This window comes from Myotis yumanensis, unplaced genomic scaffold (genome assembly GCF_028538775.1).
Source record: "Myotis yumanensis isolate MYYU_CA2020_CCGP unplaced genomic scaffold, mMyoYum1.0.hap1 SCAF_9, whole genome shotgun sequence".
In the NCBI taxonomy this organism is placed as follows: Eukaryota; Metazoa; Chordata; class Mammalia; order Chiroptera; family Vespertilionidae; genus Myotis; species Myotis yumanensis.
In genome coordinates, this window is record NW_027223760.1 from 6,926,869 (window position 1) to 6,947,463 (window position 20,595).

The 20,595-nt window shown below is 44.0% G+C and overlaps 1 pseudogene; it reads right to left on the bottom strand.

The window, feature by feature from the left end:
* Positions 1–408: 408 nt before the first annotated feature.
* LOC139016731 (protein FAM200C-like) lies at positions 409–20,492 on the bottom strand (annotated as a pseudogene).
* Between the last annotated feature and the right edge of the window lie 103 nt (positions 20,493–20,595).

Here is a 20,595-nt window from a genome sequence, read left to right on the forward strand (position 1 = left end):
TTCTAAAGCAGTGGTTCTCAACCTTCCTAATGCCGGATGGTCTATGGCAGTGGTTCTCAACCTTCCTAATGCCGCGACCCTTTAATACAGTTCCTCATGTTGTGGTGACCCCCAACCATAAAATTATTTTCGTTGCTACTTCATAACTGTAATTTTGCTACTGTTATGAATCATAATGTAAATATCTGATATGCAGGATGTATTTTCATTGTTACAAATTGAACATAATTAAAGCATAGTGATTAATCACAAAAACAATATGTAATTACATATTGTGAAATATTTATTTCTAATTACAAATAAATGAAATTTTGTCTTGAAGCATGGTGTAGCATGGGTAACAGTCTTAATATAACAACAGTAAACTACATTGCTACGTTTTGTGACAGTATGTGTAAAAAGCCAACGTCAGTGCGAAGGTTGAGATTGCTTCTTTCTCACCAGATCAGAAATTCTCGGGGCAGTCTTTGCAAGAGCACAATGAAGATCATCTTCCACAACAAGTCTACTTCTGTATTTAGACTTGATAACCAACAAGCTGGAAAACCCTGTTTCACAAAGATATGTTGTTGGAAATGGAAGAAGAAGGCACAACACAGTCTTAGACAGAACAGGATATGACTGCAAACACTTGATCCAGAATTTTGTAACTGGCATTGTAGAGAAATCAGTTCTCGCTGCATTGTTGTTAATAAGGTCAATGAACTCCTCTTGTGCTGTCTCAGGAACATCTTCAACTTTGACTGTGAATGGGCTTGTGGCAAGTGAAAATGGGGCATCAGGTAGATTTGGAAAATACGATGAAATTTCATCTGCAAGCATGTGCAAGTGTTCCTTCACAGAAATTATCATCGTAATCCTTTTGTCTGGTTCGATGTCATGTTCCTCAAAGAAAGCAGATAAGGTAGGCAACATGTAAATTTTATTTTCATCCAGTTTTTTTGCCAAAGCTTAAGTTTCATTTGGAATGATTGGATATTTTCAGACAAATCAAGGCATGTTGCATTTGGTCCTTGCAGTGATAAATTTAATTCATTCAAGATGGCAAAGATGTCAACCAAGTAAGCTATTTTCTTCAGTTCACTTTTATCACCAAAAAGTGCTTTGAACTGTGGTCTTGCTTTCTGATTAAAAAACATTTTGAGTTCATCACGAAGCTCAAAAACACGTTTTAAAATTTTTTTCTCTCAACAACCATCTCACTTCAGTGTGAAATAGCAGAGCATTGTTTGGCACATCCAACTCGTTGCACAGGTGAGAAAACAGTTAACTATTTAAAGTGCTCACCTTTACAAAATTGACACAACTTATGACGCTTTTCATTACTTCTTGTAACTCTTGTGGCAGCATCTTCGTTGCTAATATTTGCCAATGAATCATACAGTGGGTTGCAATGACTTTTGGTGACTCATTCAGTACCAAACGTTGAAATCCAGATTGACATCCTAGCGTAGCTGGAGCACCATCTGTGCAAACATCACAACCTTTTCCCAAGAGATCTTATGCTCTTTCAGAAATGAACCAACTGTGTCAAATACAACACATGCAGTAGTTGTCATTTCAAGAGGTTTGCAAAAAAGAAACTCACCTTTAAAGTCTCCATCCTTATTATACCTCACGTAAACCAGTAACTGTGAACAGTTTGCAATGTCTGTAGATTCATCAAGCTGGATACTAAATATTTGAAGTGGAGCAGATGTAATTTCCTGGATTACCTGATCAAGAATATTAGCAGACATGTCATCTATTCTTCTGCAGACAGTGTCGTTAGATAAGGAAATTGCACTCAATTTTGTAACAAATTCGTCTCCGATCATAACTTGAACAATGTCTTTGGCTGCTGGCAACAGTAAATCCTCAGCAATGGTGTGAGGTTTCATAGCTCTGGCAATTCTGAGTGCCACCAAATATGAAGCTTCAACAGCTGCTATGTTTTGTTTGTGGTACTTGCCACCAGTGTCAAGTCTGGCTTTCTTGAGTCCATCAGCTTTGCTTCTAAAATAGTTGGTATCCTTGCCGGCAAAGCTTGGATGCTTGCTATCAAAATGGCGTTTTAGTTTGTTCGGCTTCATTGATTTGGCTGATAGAACTTCACAACAAATAACACATTGCGGTCTCTCAATTCCTGCTGTAATTATTGAGGTAAAACCATACTGTAAAAAATCCTCACTATATTTTCTTAACGTTCTTCTCTACACGATCCATCGTCATGGGATGGTTTGCTAATGAAAATAATATATAACAACAGCTTTAATAATACAAAAGATGATACATGGCATAGTTCAGTCAATACAGTTCATTCAAGTTTCCTATGATTTACCACTCTGTGTTGATTTTTTTACATACCTGTTACTGTCACAAGGGGGCAGAATTCACATCAACCACAGCTGAAAATAAAAAGATCGATCAGCATCCAGATTAAGTTTCCATGGTACAGATTTTTTTTTTTTTTGCAGTATTTGATGATTTTACAGTACATAATTTTACATTTACCCAGTAATTATAATTCATGAAGTGTCATTTTACCTCCAATACTGCTGCTTTCAACATAGTAGCTGCTTTTAACAGAGTAGCTGCTTTCAACACAGCAGCTGCTTTCTACACAGTAGCTGCTCTCTACACATGTGTGACTGGTCTGCATAGTATATTATGGTGCCAACTCTGTCACATACACCTGTATTTGTATAGGGTGTATGTGATGGGGTTGGTGTGATGATGTCATCACGCCGGGAACTCGTATGTGGGCGTATCTGCATGAGAGTGGACCTGCCTGAAGACGGATAGAGGAGCGGTGTCTCGGTTCCTAAGACCATCAAAAATATGTGTTTTCTGATGGTCTTAGGCGACCCCTGTGAAAGGGTCATTCGACCCTCAAAGGGGTCGAGACCCATAGGTTGAGAACTGCTGCAATAAGGAGTCTATTTGTTTCCTCATGTCCTGCAGTAATCCCTGCCTACCATACCTATCCTTGACCCCCTCCCATGCCCCGTTCACTGATGTGCTCTGTGCAATTGTTCTTGATGTGAACACGTGAGTTGCTGAGACCCAGACTCAGAGCTAAGATCTCTATGAGGGAAGAGATGATGATGATTTTCTGTAACATGGCAACAGTATGGTGGTTACCATAGGTAAGGGGAGTGGGAGGAGATATAAGTCACAATTTAAGAAGAATTTTAGAAAATCAAGGTGCTTTTTAACAGAAAGACAGAACTTGAGAATCATTACCCTAGATACTCCATGTTTCATATTTGTTTGTAAACATAGATGAGACTGCTTGTTTTAAAAGCATATGTTGGTTGGAAACCTCCTGAAAGTAATCTGAAACAAGCCCCCGTACAGAGAGCACGGAGAGACCTAAGAAAGTGGCAGATCACTGAAGATTGGTAGGTGAGTGCCAGATAGGTAATAAGCCAGAGAACTTACTAACAAGGCTTGTCTTGTGTGGCCCCAGTGTTACCATAGATGGTCAGTTGGAGCATCTGGAAGTCCCCCATTGGCCAAAATGGTGCAGGAGGTTGTTCTTACACTAAGCAGTCAAAAGCTAGAAAGAAGAATAGACAGGGCCCTAGTGCACCAAAAGCTAGCAAGATAATTGGATAGAAAAAAAACCCTCCCTTCCTACCCCTGTAAAAACCTTGGGCTTAAGCAGGAAGGGGATATGGTCTTTGAGATGGGTTGTGTGGCACCAGAATAAAAACTCTTTCCTTTGGAACCAGCAGCTGCCTCATGAGTTTGGCTTTCATTGTTTCAGGCAGCCAAACGACTGGGAAATCGTGGACTTTGGTAAGTCCTTGGGGGCTTGGGTCCCAGCTGCCTGTGGCAGGCCAACCCAGGAGGGGGACTATGGGGATTTTCTAGCAGCTGCCCAGAGCTTTACTCAGGGAATTTTCCTGCAATCCTTCTCAAGGCATCAGACATCTGACATGCTTGGCTGGTGAAAGGACACAGGATTCTGGGAAGCAGATAGACTCCAAGACTGGTTAAGTTGAATTGCTATGCACACCTGGGTCCTCTATCCATGCTGCTTAGACTTTGTACAACTTGGGTCTAGTTAGGACCATTTGTGGTACCAGTTGGTAAGCTATCCTGGGTCATCCCTGCTGCTTTGGCTTCATGCCACTTGAGCTTTGTGTCACTTAGGCTTTGTGTCATTTGTGTCTGGTTAGGACCACTTTCAGTATCAAATGGAGGGAGATAAGACCCTAGGAATTGCTTATGAGCAGTTAGTCCATTAGTTTAGACTATTGGATTTATGGATTCAGGAAGAAAAGGAAAAGGAGGAAATGAGTCTCTTTAATGCCCAGAACACAGGGACACAGGATTAGCAGCAAGAAGATCTCCTCTCCCCTGAAATAGAGCCCAGAGGGACTACAGCCCCACCCATGTATGATGAAGGGATGGTTTCCTCCTCAAAGAACCAGCAGGGCACCCAATTTGGCCAGAGAGCATGTCAAATCAACAGAGGGACAATTCCCTTTGAGGCAATACCCTTTATTTGGTGGAATAAATTGGGAAAACAAGCCTGCTGACCAGTATTGTGCCCATAATTCATTTTCCACTTTTGGTTTACTGAATTGGAAGAATTCCAACCCCTTATATAAGGAGTATTATTAAAACATGGCAGATCTTGTCACCTCCAGTTTTGGCACTCACCATCCAAACTGGGCAGATGTACAGGCTTTCCTTAACACCCTATTAACATCAGATAAAAGTCTGCTGTTTATCAATAAAGCTGAAGAAGATGCTTATCATCTCCATCAAGAAAATTTCCCTGGCTAGTGTGGCTAAATTAGTTGAGCATTGTCCCGTGAACCGAAAGGTCACCAGTTTGAGTCTAGGTCAGGGCTCACTCCCAGTTGCAGGCTCAATCCTCAGTAGAGGGTATGCAGGAGGTAGCCAATTGATATTTCTCTCTCACATCAATGTTTCTTTCTCTCTCTCTCTCTCTCTCTCTCTCTCTCTCTCTCTCTCTTCCTCTCTCTCTCTCTCTCTCTCTCTCTCTCTCAACATATCTTAAAAAGGAGAGAGAGAATCCCAATGAGACCCCCAAACCAGGGCAATTCCCTTGACAGAGCCTAGCTGGGACTTAACTAGAGCGGAACTAGAATTCCTAGAATATCAGAAAGATGCATATTGGAAGGGCTTAAGAAAGGAGTGCTTAAACAAAAGAGCCTGAATGTGATACAGGCTGTTCAACAGAAACCAAACAAAGACCATTTTGAAGTTTTAGGAAGAATCTATCAGGCATATCAAAAGCACACTGATGCTGACCCAGAGGCACCAGAAAATGTCCAGATGGTAAACATGATTTTTATTGGAAAAAGTGTCCTGGATATCAGAAGTGAGCTTCAAAGTTTAAAGGGGGCATTGGGAAAGACTCCCTCCCACATAGTGGATATTGCCTTTAAAGTTTACCTTGGAAGCAAGGAAATTAAAGCAGGCCACCATTTTCTTAGAAACAGTGTGAAGAAACCCTAAAGAAAGGCAGGACCCAGAAAAAAGGAGGAAAGAACTACTGCACATTCAATCAATGTGCCTATGGCAAAGAGGAGGGCCATGGGAGAAAGGTCTGCCCTGAAATAAAAAAAATGAAAAAGACAAAGAATAGACAATCCTCTCTAAGAAATGTTAGAAAGGAATGCAGGTGTGGTGTCAGATATTGGAGTGACTGAGCAATTACAAAATTGCTCAGTCAGTACAAGGGATTCCTTCAACTTCTACAACACCTAGTTTAGGTATCAAAACTTTAATCATAGTTTTCTCTACATGCCCATTGTTGGGCCAAGATTTATCTTGGACATTGCATGCACAAGTAAAGTTTCCCCTGGAGAAACAATTATGATGAGAAGTTCCCCTGAAACATTATCTTTATCTGTAAGTGCCCTGACTTGTCTGGAAGGACCCAGAAGTGCACTATCAGTACCCAAGATCTACAAGTAGGTCAATCGAGTCATTTTAGCCAACAGAGCTCAAGCATTCAAAGTGACAATGGACCATTGTTTACTTCAGAAATCTCCCAGAAAACAGGACAGGCACTACAGATTCAATGAAACTACATGCATCTTGGAGACTCCCATCGATGGGGAAGACTGAGAAAATGCATCACACAATAAAGAAGATCCTGGTGGAAATATGCCAGGAAACACATTTGAAATGGGACCAGGCATTCCCAATTGCCCTACTCTGGATTAGGGTAGCAGTTCCCAAAATGAATTTAAATAAAATCCTTTTGAAATAGTTTATGAGATACCCTTCCAAGTTTCTGTTTTAAGAACACCCTTTTAGATCTAGAACATGTATCAAAAAGCAAACAACATGTACAACACTTAGGGCAAACACTAACAACTTTGCACAAGTTTCCTCATTGCAAGTGTATCTACCTGTTGTCAAGCCCTTACACCAGTTCCAGTCAGGAGATCAAGTCTTACTAAAGACCTAGAAGACATAAAGTCCTGAGTTAGCAGAGAAATGGACCCATTCCTATGGAGACATGCTAAAAACTCACTCTTCCCTAAAGCATGTATAAACTAAACCTATAAGCAGGCATTGCTTGAGGAGGACTTGGATCTAGCTGCTGCTGCTGATATTGCTAGGGAAAGCTGCAACAGTACTCCTGAAAGATATTTAAAACTCCTCTATTAGAAAGGGACAGCACCTCCAAAAGCTATGTGATAATGGTACTTTTTATTTTTGTTTTATAATTGCTACTAGAGGCCCGGTGCACAAAAATTTGTGCACTCAGGGGGGAGAAGGGGTCCCTCAGCCCGGCCTGTGCCCTCTCACAGTCTGGGACCCCAGAGGAGATAATGACCTGCTGGCTTAGGCCTGCTCCTGGGTGGCAGAGGGCAGGCCCAATCCCTAGGTGCAGCCCCTGGTCGGCCTCAGAGCAGGGCTGATTGGGGAGTTGGGGCGCCATCCCCTGTCATGCACAGAGCAGGGCGGATTGGGAGGTTGTGATGCCACCCCTAGTCACGCTCAGGGTATGGCCGATTGGGGGGTTGGGGCACCGCCCCCTGTCACACTCAAGGCAGGGTGGATAGGGAAGTTGCAGCTCCACCCTCTGTCACGCACAGAGCAGGGACTATCAGGGGGTTGGGGTGCTGCCCCCTGTCATGCACAGAGCAGGGCCCATCAGGGGGGTTGGGGCTCCATACCCTGTCACACACAGAGCAGGGTCGATCAGGGGGTTGGGGAGCTCCCCCCTGTCACGCACAGAGCAGGGCCGATCAGGGGGTTGAGGAGCTATCCCCTTTCACACACAGAGTAGGGCGAATAGGGGAGTTGGGGCACCGCCCCCTGTCACACACAGAGCAGGGCGGATCAGGGGGTTGGGGTGCTGCCCCCTGTCATGCACAGAGCAGGGCCCATCAGGGGGGTTAGGGCTCCATACCCTGTCACACATAGAGCAAGGCGGATCAGGGGGTTGGGGCGCTACCCTCTATCACCCAAAGAGCAGGGCCAATCAGGGGGTTGGGGTGCAGCCACTGTCACACTCAGGGCAGGGCCGATGGGGAGGTTATGGCTCTACCCCATCACACACAGAGCAGGGCCCGTGGGAGGGGGGAGTTGAGGCGTTGCACCCTGTCACACACAGAGCAGGGCCAATCAGGGGGTTGGGATGCCGCCACTGTCACACTCAGGGCAGGGCCTATGGGGAGGTTATGGCTCTACCCCATCACACACAGAGCAGGGCCCATGGGGCATGTTGGGGCGCCGCCCTCTATCACCCACAGAGCAGGGCCAATCAGGGGGTTGGGGCGCTGCACCCTGCCACACACAGAGCAGGGCCGATCAGGGGGTTAGGGCGCTGCACCCTGTCACACACAGAGCCGCAGGGCGATCAGGGGGTTGGGGAGCTCCCCCCTATCAGGAACAGAGCAGGGCTGATCAGGGGGTTGGGGCGCCACAACCTGTCACACACAGAGCCGCAGAGCCATCAAAGGGTTTGGACGCTGCCCCCTGTCATGCTGATCCCGGTATGGGGAGGCCTTGCAGCACCGTTGATCCCAGTGCCAGGAAGCATATTACCCTTTTACTATATAGGATAGAGGCCTGGTGCACGGGTGGGGGCTGGCTGGTTTGCCCTGAAGGGTGTCCTGGATCAAGGTGTGGGTCCCCACTGGGGTGCCTGGACAGTCTGGGTGAGGGGCTGAGGGCCGTTTTTAGGCTGGCGGGTGACTGAAGTTCCCAACCGCTCCTTTCTTTCTTTCTTTTTTTTTTTTATTCTGGGCCAGCTTTAGCTCTGAGGCTTCGGCTGCTGAAAGCAGGTTTCTGGCCTTTGTTTACCTTCTGTATTTGATACAATGTTGCAGTCCGGCTGGCTGAAGCCCGGCTGAGTAAAGCAGGTTTCTGGGGTTTTGTTTAGCTTCTATATTTGCAACATAGTTGCTTAGAGTTGCAGCTGAGAGCCCGGCAAGTCAGGCGGGGAACGTTGGAGTCCTCCGTCACTGAAGTAAGCAAGCCTCCCTGTTCGCATCAGCTGCCAGGCTTCCGGCCGCCATCTTGGCTGGCAGTTAATTTGCATATCTCCCTGATTAGCCAATGGGAAGGGTAGTGGAGTGACACCAATTTGCATGTTTCTCTTTTATTAGTGTAGAAACTTTATGGCCATGCTGGGATTAATAATGCCTTTGTCTGCAATTTGCAGACAGTGGCTTCATTGGCAAACAAATCCACTGTTGGGTGGGCTACACAAAACCTCACCCAGGATTAGATTGATGGGGAGCTTTTAGACTCTCCAGTTTCTAATTTAATTACAATTCTCCCTACACTACTAAGCATACCCATCACTAATACTGCAATGCTGCCCATCTACAATACAGACTTTTGAAATATGAAGCAGTCTACCAGCTTTGCTTGTCTAGCAGTACTACCACCTAGACACTGCATATGCCATCTTCCTAACATAGCAATACTGTTTCATCAGGTAAAGACTTCCCTTCATTCTTGACTGTCTTCTTCCTTTAGTTGAAAGCAAGAATCTCTAGACCAAGGGATAGGTAAGAGTACTCCTTTGACAGCAGGAAGAAACTACAGAGGATGGACCTTCATCCATTTACTCCTTTTTTTTTTTTTAACATCTAAGACCTTTTATTTATTTATTTATTTTTATTTTATTTTATTGTTTAAAGTCTTACATATAGTAGTACATATATCTTCTTTTTCCCCCATTGACCTTCCCCTAGCCTCCCTTAACCCCTTGTCGCATGCCCTTATCCCACCACCACACACTCCCCCCCGCCCCGCAGTGTCTTGTGTCCATTGGTTGTGCTTATATGCATGCATACAAGTCCTTAGGTTGATCTCTTTCCTCTTCGCCCAAGCATTCCTGCTGCAATTTGACAGTCTGTTCAATGCTTTACTGCCTCTGTATCTATTTTTTGTTCATCAGGTTATAATGTTCTTTATTTTCCATAAATGAGTGAGATCATGTGGTATTTTTCTTTCATTGCCTGGCTTATTTCACTTAGCATAATGCTCTCCAGGTCCATCCATGGTGCTGCAAATGGTAAGAATTCCCTTTTTAATAGCTGCGTAGTATTCCACTGTGTAGATGTACCACAGTTTTCTAATCCACTCATCTGCTGATGGCATTTAGGCTGTTTCCAAATCTTAGCTTTGGTGAATTGTGCTGCTATTAACATAGGGGTGCATATATCCTTTCTGATTGGTGTTTCTAGATTCTTGGGATATATTCCTAGAAGTGAGATTACTGGGTCAAATAGGAGTTCTATGTTTAGTTTTTTGAGGAAACTCCATACTGTTCTCCACAGTGGCTGCACCAGTCTGCATTCCTACCAGCAGTGCACAAGAGTTCCATTTTCTCCGCAACTTCACCAGCACTTGTCCTTTGTTGATTTGTTGATGATAGCCATTCTGACAGGTGTCAGATGGTACCTCATTGTTGTTTTGATTTGCATCTCTCGGATGATTAGTGACTTTGAGCATGTTTTCATATGTCTCTTAACTTTCTGAATGTCCTCTTTTGAAAGGTGTCTATTTAGGACCTTTGCCATTTTTTTATTGGATTATTTATCTTCCTTTTGTTAAGTTGTATGAGTTCCATATAAATGTTGGAGATTAAACCCATATCGGTGATAACATTGGCAAATATGTTCTCCCATGAAGTGGGCTTTCTTGTTGTTTTGTTGATGGTGTCTTTTGCTGTGTAGAAGCTTTTTATTTTGATGTAGTCCCATTTGTTTATTTTCTCTTTAGTTTCCAATGCCCTAGGAGCTATATCAGTGAAGAAATTGCTTTGGCATATGTCTGAGATTTTGTTGCCTTTGAGTTCTTCTAGTATTTTTATGGTTTCCCATCGTATATTTAAGTTCTTTATCCATTTTGAGTTTATTTTTGTGTATGGTGTAAGTTGGTGGTCTAGTTTCATTTTCTTGCATGTATCAGTCCAATTTTCCCAACACCATTTATTGAAGAGACTATCTTGACTCTATTGTATGTTCTTGCCTCCTTTGTCAAATATAATTGAGCATATTGGTTCAGGCCAAATTCTGGGCTCTCTATTCTATTCCATTGATCTATATGTCTGTTTTTGTGCCACTACCAGGCAGTTTTGAGAACAGTGGCTTTGTAATACAGCATGATATCTGGTATTGAGATCCTACCTACTTTGTTCTTCTTTCTTAGGATTGCTGCAGCTATTCGAGGTCATTTTTTATTCCAGATGAATTATTTTTGGAGAGTTCATTCTAGGTCTGTGAAATATGCCCTTGGTGTGAAATATGCCCTTGGTGTGAAATATGCCTTTTAATGGGGAGTGCATTGAATCTATAGATTGCTTTGGGTAGTATGGACATTTTAATGATGTTGATTCTACCAATCCAAGAACATGGTATGTTCTTCCAGCTGTTTATGTGTTCCTCTATCTCTTTTTTCAACGTCTCATAGTTTTCTGAGTAGAGATCTTTTACCTCTTTAGTTAAGTTTATTCCTAGGTAGCTTAATTTTTTTGGTGCGATGGTAAATGGGATTGTTTTTTAAGTCTCTCTTAGTAAATTCACTATTGGTGTATAGAAATGCCATAGATTTCTTGGCGTTAATTTTGTATCCTGCTACATTGCCAAATTTATTTATTAACTCTAATAGTTTTTTGATGGAGTCTTTAGGGTTTTTTATGTATACTATCATGTCATCTGCAAATAAGGACAGTTTTACTTCTCTTCCAATTTGGATACATTTTATTTCTTCTTCTTGTCTAATTCAATGGACAATATTTCCAGTACTATGTCGAAGAGGAGTGGTGAGAGTGGGCATCCCTGTCTTGTTCCTGTTCTTAGGGGAAATGGTGTTAGTTTTTGTTCATTTAGTATGATGTTGGCTGGGGTTGTCATATATGGCTTTATTATGTTGATATATGATACTTCTATTCCCACCTTGCTGAGAGTTTTTATCAAAAATGGGTGTTGAATTTTGTCAAATGCTTTTTCTGAATCAATTGATATGACTATGTGGTTTTTTTCTTTCAGTTTGTTTATGTTATGAATCACATTTATTGATTTACGGATATTGTACCATCCTTGTATCCCTGAGATAAATCCTACTTGGTCATGGTGTATGATCTTTCTGATGTACTGCTGGATCCGATTTGCTAAGATTTTGTTGAGGATTTTGGCATCTATGTTCATGAGGGATATTGGCCTGTAATTCTCTTTCATTGTGTTGTCTTTCCCTGGTTTTGGTATTAGGGTGATGCTGGCTTCAGAGAATGATCCCTTGTATGTAACTTTCCGTCTCTCTCTAGCCGCTTTTAAGATTCTCTCTTTGTCCTGAACATTTGCCACGGTAATTATGATGTGTCTTGGTGTGGGTCTTTTCGGGTTCACCTTGTTTGGGACTCTCTGTGCTAGTGTGATTTTTTTCTTCCCCACCTCAGGGAAGTTTCTGATATTTTTTCTTCAAATAGTTTTTCTATCCCTTGTTCTTCTTTTCCATTTGCTTTTCCTTGAATGTTTGGTAATACTCCTGGGTGAAGCCGTCTGGTCCTGGGCTTTTGTTTGCTGGAAGCATTTTGATGACTGCTTCAATTTCTTCCATAGTTATTGGCCTATTGAGATTTTTAGATCCTTCCTGATTGAGTTTTGGAATGTTGTATTTTTCTAGGAATTTGTCCATTTCCTCCAGGTTGTCTAGTTTGTTGGAGTAGAGTTGTCCATAGTATTTTTTAGCAATCATTTGTATTTCTGTGGGGTCTGTTGTGTGTTTTTTTGCCTCTATCATTTCTGATTTTGTTTATTTGGGTCCTCTCTCTTTGCTTCTTGGTGGGCCTGGATAGAGGTTCATCAATCTTGTTTCTCCTTTCAAAGAACCAGCTCTTGGTTTCATTGAATTTATGTATTGTTTTTTGTTTTTTGTTTTTTTTTTTTGGTCTCTATGTCATTTATTTCTGCTCTAATCTTTATTATCTCCTTCCTTCTGCTCACTCTGGGCTTTTCTTGTTGCTCTCTTTCTAATTCTTTGAGTTGTAGAGTTAGATGATTTACTACCATTTTTTCTTGTTTTTTGAGATAGGCCTGTAGAGCTATAAACTTCCCTCTCAGGATTGCTTTCATTGTGTCCCATAGGTTTTGGATTGTTGTGTTTTCATTGTCATTATTTTCCAGGATGTTTTTGATTTCTTCTTGATCTCATTGGTAACCCAATCAATATTTAATAACATGCTATTCAGTTTCCAAGTGTTTGAGTATTTTGGGTTGTTTTTATTGTAGTTTATTTCTAATATTATGCCATCGTGGTCTAAGAAGATGCTTGGTATGATTTCAATCTTCTTGAATTTGGGGAGACTTCATTTGTGATCCAATATGTGGTCTATTTTTGAATATGTCCCATGAGCACTTGAGAAGAACGTATATTTCGCGGCTTTGGGGTGAAATGTTCTGAAGATGTCAATTAAATCCATCTGACCTAGTTAGTCATTTGGGATTTCTTTGCTGATTTTTTGTCTAGAGGATTTATCCAGTGATGTCAGTGGTGTATTAAAGTCCCCTACTATGATTGTATTGTTGTCGATTTCTCCTTTCATATCTTCCAGGATTTTTTTATATATTTGGGTGCTTCTGCATTGGGTGCATATATATTTATCAGGGTTATATCCTCTTGTTGTATTGATCCCTTTAGTATTATGAAGTGGCCTTTCCTAGCTCTTGTTATGGCCTTCTCTTTGAGGTCTATTTTGTCCAATATAAGTATTGCTACCCCAGCTTTTTTTTCATTTCCATTTGCCTGAAAGATATTTTTGCACCCCTTCACTTTCAGTCTGTGTGAGTCCCTTCTTCTGATGTGGGTCTCTTGTGGACAGCAAATGTATGGGTCATGTGTTTTTATCCATTCAGCCACTCGATGTCTTTTGTTTGGAGCATTAAGTCCATTTACATTTAAAGTTATTATTGAAAGGTACTTGTTTGTAGCCATTTCTATTTTTTGTGGCTGTTTTCTTTCTGAGCTTTGTATTTCTTCTTTTTACACCAGTCCCTTTAGCATTTCTTGCATTGCTGGCTTGGTGGTGATAAACTCCCTTAGCTTTTTTTTGGCTGTGAAGTTTCTTATTTCCCCTTCAATTTTGAATGAGAGCCTTGCTGGATAGAGTATTCTTGGATTCAGTCCTTTGCTTTGCATCACTTTGTAAATTTCTGTCTATTCTTTTCTGGCCTGATGTGTTTCTGTTGAGAAATCATTTGATAATCTAATGGGAGATCCCTTGTATGTTACTTTCCGTCTCTCTCTAGCTGCTTTTAAGATTCTCTCTTTGTCCTGAACATTTGCCATGGTAATTATGATGTGTCTTGGTGTGGGTCTTTTCAGGTTCACCTTGTTTGGGACTCTCTGTGCTAGTGTGACTTTTTTCTTCCCCACCTCAGGGAAGTTTCTGATATTTTTTCTTCAAATAGTTTTTCTATCCCTTGTTCCTCTTTCTATTGTTCTGGCACCCCTCTTATTCGTATGTTGTTCGTTTCATGTTGTTCCATAGCTCCCTTAGGCTCTCCTAATGTCTTTTAATTTTTTTCTCCAATTGCATTTCAGTTTGGGTGTGTTTTACTTCCCTGTATTCTAATTCGCAAATTCAGTTCTCCAGTTCTCCTAGTCTACTGTTGAAACTTTCAATGATGTTTTTTATTGCAGCTATATCACTCTTTATTTCTTCTTGGTTCTTACATAAGTTATTAATTTTTTCATGCATTACTTTTTGATTCTTACATAAGTTGTTGATTTTTTCATCCATTTCTTCTTGATTCTTGCATAAGTTGCTGATTTTTTCCTCCATCCGGTTTATGCATTTTAGGACCCTTAATCTGAATTATTTTTCTGTCATGTTGCATGCTTCTGTTTCTCTTAGCTGCTTTTCTGGTGTGTCCTCTTTTTCTTTTCTTTGGCGATTTATTTGTCTACCTGTGTTTGATCTCACCAACATATCTAGTTGTTGAGTCTTTCAGGGGCTGCTCCTTGGGTGGCAGTGGCTTCTCGGGCTGTGGTTGCTCCTCGGGCAGTTGTGGTAGCAGGTGCTCCTCAGTTGGCAGCAGCTCCTCTGGTGGGTGCTATTCACAGCCATGGTGGCTCCTCTGGCTGGTGGGAGGAGGATTCACACACAGCTGCTGTTCCTCAGACAGAGGGTGTGCTGATCACGAGGATGCTGTTCCTTGGATGGGGCAGGCTACACACGCAGCTGCTACTCCTTGAACTGGGGCAGACTGCTCACAAGGCTGCTGATCCTTGAATGAGGGCTGGCTGCACGCTGCTGTTGTTCCTCTGATGTGGTGGGCTGCTTGTGGGCCTACTGCTCCTTGGACTTGGACAGGTTGATTGAAGGCTGCTGCTCCTCGTACGGGGGTGGGTTGCTTGAGCAGCTGCTGTTCTTTGAATGGGAGTGAGCTGCACACGTGGCTGCTCCTCCTTGGACAGGGACGGGCCACTCACCTGGCTGTTGCTCATCAGACAGGTGCAGGCTGTTGTGGCTGTGCTCCTCGGACCGGTGCGTGCTGTGCAGGGCTGCCACTCCTCGGATGTGGGCGGTCTGCTCACACAGCTGCTGTTTCTCGGGTTGGGCAGGCTGCTCGTGCAGCTGCTGCTGCTTCGACAAGGGCAAGATGCTTGAGCAGCTGTTGCTCCTTGGACTAGTGCAGGGTGTGGGCTGTGTGCAGCTGCTGCTCCTCAGATGGGGGCGGGCTGCACAGGGCTGCCGCTCCTCAGATGTAGGTAGACTGCTCATGCGGCTGCTGCTCCTTGGACAGGTCGGACTGCTCACGTTATTGCTTCTCCTCGGATGGGGAAGCAGGCCATTCACACAGCTGCTGCTCCTTGGACAGGGGCAGGCCACATGAGGCTGCTGCTCTTAGGCTTGAGGCAGGCTGCTCATGGGGCTGATGCTCCTTGGACAAGAGGGTGCTGCTCACGTATTTGCTGCTCACATGGTTGAAAAAATAATGTGAAAAGAAGTAGGAAATAAAGCAACAAACAAAAAAAGGATAACAAAGAAAAAAGCAAAAAAAAAAAAAAGAAGAAGAAAAAAGAGTAACAAAGAAAAAAGCAAAAAAAAAGCTAACAAAATAATAATAAAAAAATAAAAATGAAAAATTGAAATGTCATTCCATTGGCTGGCTTAAGATCCCAGTTTTCTGGAATGTCTGTGATTTTTGTTGTTGTTGTTGTTGCTGGGACTGAAAGCCCCTCTATAGGCCAGACCCTGTTAACTCCCAGGGACTAATCAGATTATTTTAATCTTTCGTCCCATTCAGGGTGGAATCTGGGTGTGGCTGTATTCCTTGCCTGGGGCCTGTAGTTATAGCCTCAGGAGAAAATGCCTGCCCAAGGCCTGGGCTCCAGGGTGACTCAGCACTCAATTTGCTGCCACCTCTCCTGGACCCCTTTCTCTCCCCAGCCTCTCCCAGATTCCACTCATCCACACCTTCTCCCGCTCTTCAGCACAGGTGAGTGTCTGTATCTGAAATGTCCTATGATGTTGGGGTCCAGCCCCAGCAGGTCCAGGGGTTATTAGTGCCTTGTAGATACTGCACTAACATTTATTGTTGATAAATGTTGATAAATGTTCCATCCAAAGGTGTGGACGGAATCGGCGAAGAAGGAAAGTCACGGAGGCAGCCTTCAGTTGATCAGCAGCCTAGCCAGGATCTCTAGCCAGGATCTCCAGCCAAGTTCTGTAAGGTAGTATGGAGATTTTAATGATGTTGATTGTACCAATCCATGAATATGGTATGTTCTTCCATCTGTTTATGTCTTCCTTTTTCTCTTTTTTCAGTTTCCTTTAGTTTTCCGTGTATAGGTCTTTTACCTCCTTAGTTAAGTTTATTCCTAGGTATCTTAATATTTTTGGTGTGATGGTAAATGGGATTGCTTTTTTAGTCTCTCTTTCTGTAAGTTCACTATTGGTGTATTGAAAGGCCATAGATTTCTTGTCCATTTACTCTTGTAAGATTACAAGGGTACAGAGTTTTGAAGAGTAGAATTGTAACCGTAGACAATCAGTTGGAGCTCCCAGGATTCTCCCCCATTTGTCAAGGTGCACAGGAAGAGGTTCTTAAAATAAGTGCACCAAACACTAAAATGATTGACAGAGCTTGAGCATACTGAAACCTACAAAGATGAATGGAAGGTCTCAAGCATCAAGAGCTAGCAAGATAATTGGATAGAAAAAAGGCACTCCCCACCCTATCCCTATAAGAACCATAGGCTTGAGCAAGAAGTAGAAATGGTTTTTAGACAGGAGTCCACTATTCTCCCATGTTGCATGGCACGTGAATAAAACCTCTTCCTTTTTGCACCAGCTCCTGCTTCACGAGTATGGTTTTAGTTGTGTCAGGCAGCAGAACCTACATTTGTCTTACACCAAGACAAATATCTTCCATACCTGCCTGCTATATGTGAAAAGCAGAGGCCTTACCTGGGCTGAGTCACATATACTATACAGTACAGGTGGTCTCTCTCAAGGCTGTGTCCTGAGGCAGCCCTTGGGAAGAGAAAGGCAAGCTGAAAGCACGTTACAAGATAATTATCTACACTAATAAAAGAGAAACATGGTAATTATCCTACAACTGTTACCCTTCCCATTGGCTAATCAGCATATCCTTATGCAAATTAACTGTCAGCCAGGATGGCGGCCAGCAGCCAGGCAGCTGGAAGCGAACATGAGGCTTGCTTGCTTCAGTGACGGAGGACTCCAACATTCCCCGCTGCCTTGCCGGCCTCTGAGCTGGCAGTTTGAAACATTCTAACAAATATAGAAGCTAAACAAAACCCCAGAAACCAGCTTTCAGCCGGCCGGGATCTCAGAGCTGGAGTTATACATTGTTTCGATTATAGAACACAAACAAACCAGATACCTGCTTTCAGCAGCGGAAGCCTCAGAGCTAGAGCCAGAGCTAAAGCTGGCCCAGAATAAATTTTAAAAAGAGAAAAAAAAGGAGCGGTTGGGAGCTTCAGTCAACAGCTGCCAGCCTAAAAGCAGCCCTCAGCCCCTCACCCAGACTGGCCAGGCACCCCAGTGGAAACCCCCACCCTGAAGGGTGTGTGACCAGCTGCAAACAGCCATCATCCCCTCACCCAGGCTGGTCAGGCACCCCAGTGGGGACCCCCACCCTGATCCAGGACACCCTTCAGGGCAAACCAGCCAGCCCCCAGGCCTCTATCCTATATAGTAAAAGGGTAATATGCCTCCCAGCACCAGGGTCAGCGGAGCCGCAAGGCCTCCTGGCACTGGATCAGCATGACAGGGGGCAGTGCCCAAACCCCCTGATCGCCCTGCAGCTCTGTGTGTGACAGGGGGTAGGGCCACAACCTCCATATCCACCCTGCTCTGTTCCTGACAGGGGAAGGCCCCCAACCCCCTGATCAGCCCTGCTCTGTGCCTGATAGGGGGGAGCTCCCCAATCCCCTGATCACCCTGAGGCTCTGTGTGTGACAGGGTGTGGTGTCCCAACCCCCTGATCGGCCCTGCTCTGTGTGTGACAGGGTAGAGCCATAACCTCCCCATAGGCCCTGCCCTGAGTGTGACAGTGGCGGCGCCCCAACCCCCTGATCGGCCCTGCTCTGTGGGTGACAGGGGGCGGTGCCCTAACTCCCCTATCGGCCCTACTCTGTGCGTGACAAGGGGGAGCTCCCCAACCCCCTGATGGGCCCTGCTCTGTGCATGACAGGGGGGAGCTCCCCAACCCCCTGAGGGTCCCTGCTCTGTGCATGACAGGGGGCAGCGCCCCAACCCCCTGATTGGCCCTGCTCTGTGTGTGACAGGGGGTGGCGCCGCAACCCCCCCATCGACCCTGCCTTGAGTGTGACAGGGGGCGGTGCCCCAACCCCCCAATCGGCCCTACCCTGAGCGTGACTGAGGGTGGCATTGCAACCTCCCAATCCGCCCTGCTCTGTGCATGACAGGGGCGGCGCCCCAACTCCCCAATCAGCCCTCCTCTGAGCCCGACCAGGGGCTGCACCTAGGGATTGGGCCTGCCCTCTGCCACCCGGGAGCAGGCCTAAGCCAGCAGGTCGTTATCTCCTGAGGGGTCCCAGACTGTGAGAGGGCACAGGCCGAGCTGAGGGACCCTCCTCCCCCCCCCTCCCCCGAGTGCACAAATTTTTGTGCACCAGGCCTCTAGTATATATATATATACTAGAGGCCTGATGCACGAAATTCATGCGGAAGGCGGGGGGGTGTCCCTCAGCCTGGCCTGCACCCTCTTGCAGTTCAGGACCACTGGCTCCTAACCACTTGTCTGCTTGCCTGATCTCTCCTAACCACTTTGCCTGCCAGCCTGATCGCCCCCAACTGCCCTTCCCTGCCAGTCTGATCTCCCTAACTGCTCTCCCCTGCTGACCTAATCGCCCCTAACCCCCTCTGCCTCGGCCCAGTCACCATGGCTTTGTCCGGAAGGACATCCGGAAGGTCTCCTGGTCTAATTAGCATATTACCCTTTTATTAGTATAAAGACCAGAGAATGTCTTAAAGAAAAAAGAAAGTGTGTACTGTTAAGAATTCTCAATCACCATTCTAGTAGCAGAGATGACCCACTCTAATTACGTACTTGGGGGACAATAAAGTGCATGGGTTTCCTACAAGTTGTAAACACAGGTTATAGACGAGACAAGGGAGACTGCTGGTAAGAGTGAGTAAATTGCACTCTAACCCTCAGGGAGTGAATGATAACTGGAATGCAGAAAGATGGTTGGGTAGAGAAGGTATGACTTTCCACATAGGGTTGCAACTAGTCAGAGATAACCTTGTAGAAAGAGAGACATGAGAACAAATACCCTGACCTTATTTTTCTACCCTGAAGAGATCTCCTGCTTGGACTTCCCATTGGCAGAAGCCAAGCAGAAGTCAAAGAGCCAGAGATCCCACTGATGTTATTAGGTAAGACAAGGGTCTCAAGGTCTGGGACATTCTTACAATATGCTATTGCTGATAAATGTTAAAATATACCACAATAGTTTTCAGACTATCTATAAACACTATGAGTTTGCTAAGAATTCACCCAGAGAAGTGTAGTCAACTGCAAAGATAAAATCAATGTGAAATTGACCAAATAGAGAATATAAGTAATAGCTAAGCTTCTCTTCAGAAAGATAGAGCTTTGGATATGAATCCTCTGTCACCTTTACTTGCTGCAAGTAAATAAAATTACCTAACAATTACAATTTGTTCTTGAATAGAAGACCCCAAGTGGCAAACCACTGAAGTTCTATGAGTTCCACATAGATCAGCCTCCTTGGGAAAAGAGCGAGGGTGAAGGAGAGAACAGTACAGATCTTCAGAGGCAAGTGAAAAATATTTGGCACAGAATGTATTTTGAGTTATAGTCAGGGACATTTTAAGTTAGAATGGTATCGTAAAAACTAAAGAGAGGAAAGGAATAAGGGAATGTAGTAACTTCTAGACTTCCTTGGACTACTGTACCATCTTGCTGAAGAAGCCTGATACTGCACTAACAAAGTGCTCAGAGACATGAACTGAAATAATGTGAATCACCAGTGGTGCTAACACTTGATGTATGCAAGAGATCTCATTTGAATTTTTCTAAATTGTGTCTGTAAAGTTTCCATAATATGTTATTGCCTGATTATACCAATTTTGTAACTTTCTTAAACTTTTTGGTAATTGGTGGGGAATGGTCTGGGAAGATGCTTCTGGTTAGCTGTTGCTGCATAACAAACCATCCTGAAGCCTAGTGGTTTAAAGTAACAACAATCTATTTTTCTCATGAATCTGAAATCTTGGAAGATATGGTAGGGATGGCCAATCTTTGCTCTTTGCTGCTTCATCTGAGGTAGCTCAGTTGGCAGCTGAAGAATCTGCTTTCATGTTGCCTCCCTTGCACAGCTGGTAAGTTAGCTCTGCTGGCAGATGAAAGACCAACCAGGGAAATTGGCCAGTGACTGATGTCCTCTTCATGTGGCCTCTGAATGGGCACCTTGGGCTTCCTTACAACATGGTGGCCAAGTTCCAAGGGTTCGTACTTCAGAGAGTCAGGAGGCATTCTCCCTATCTGAGAAGCCACAATCATCCACTACTTGTCAAAGCAGTCAGAAAGTCCATTGAATCTCAAGGCAGGGGACACAGACCTTGTAACTCAATAAAAA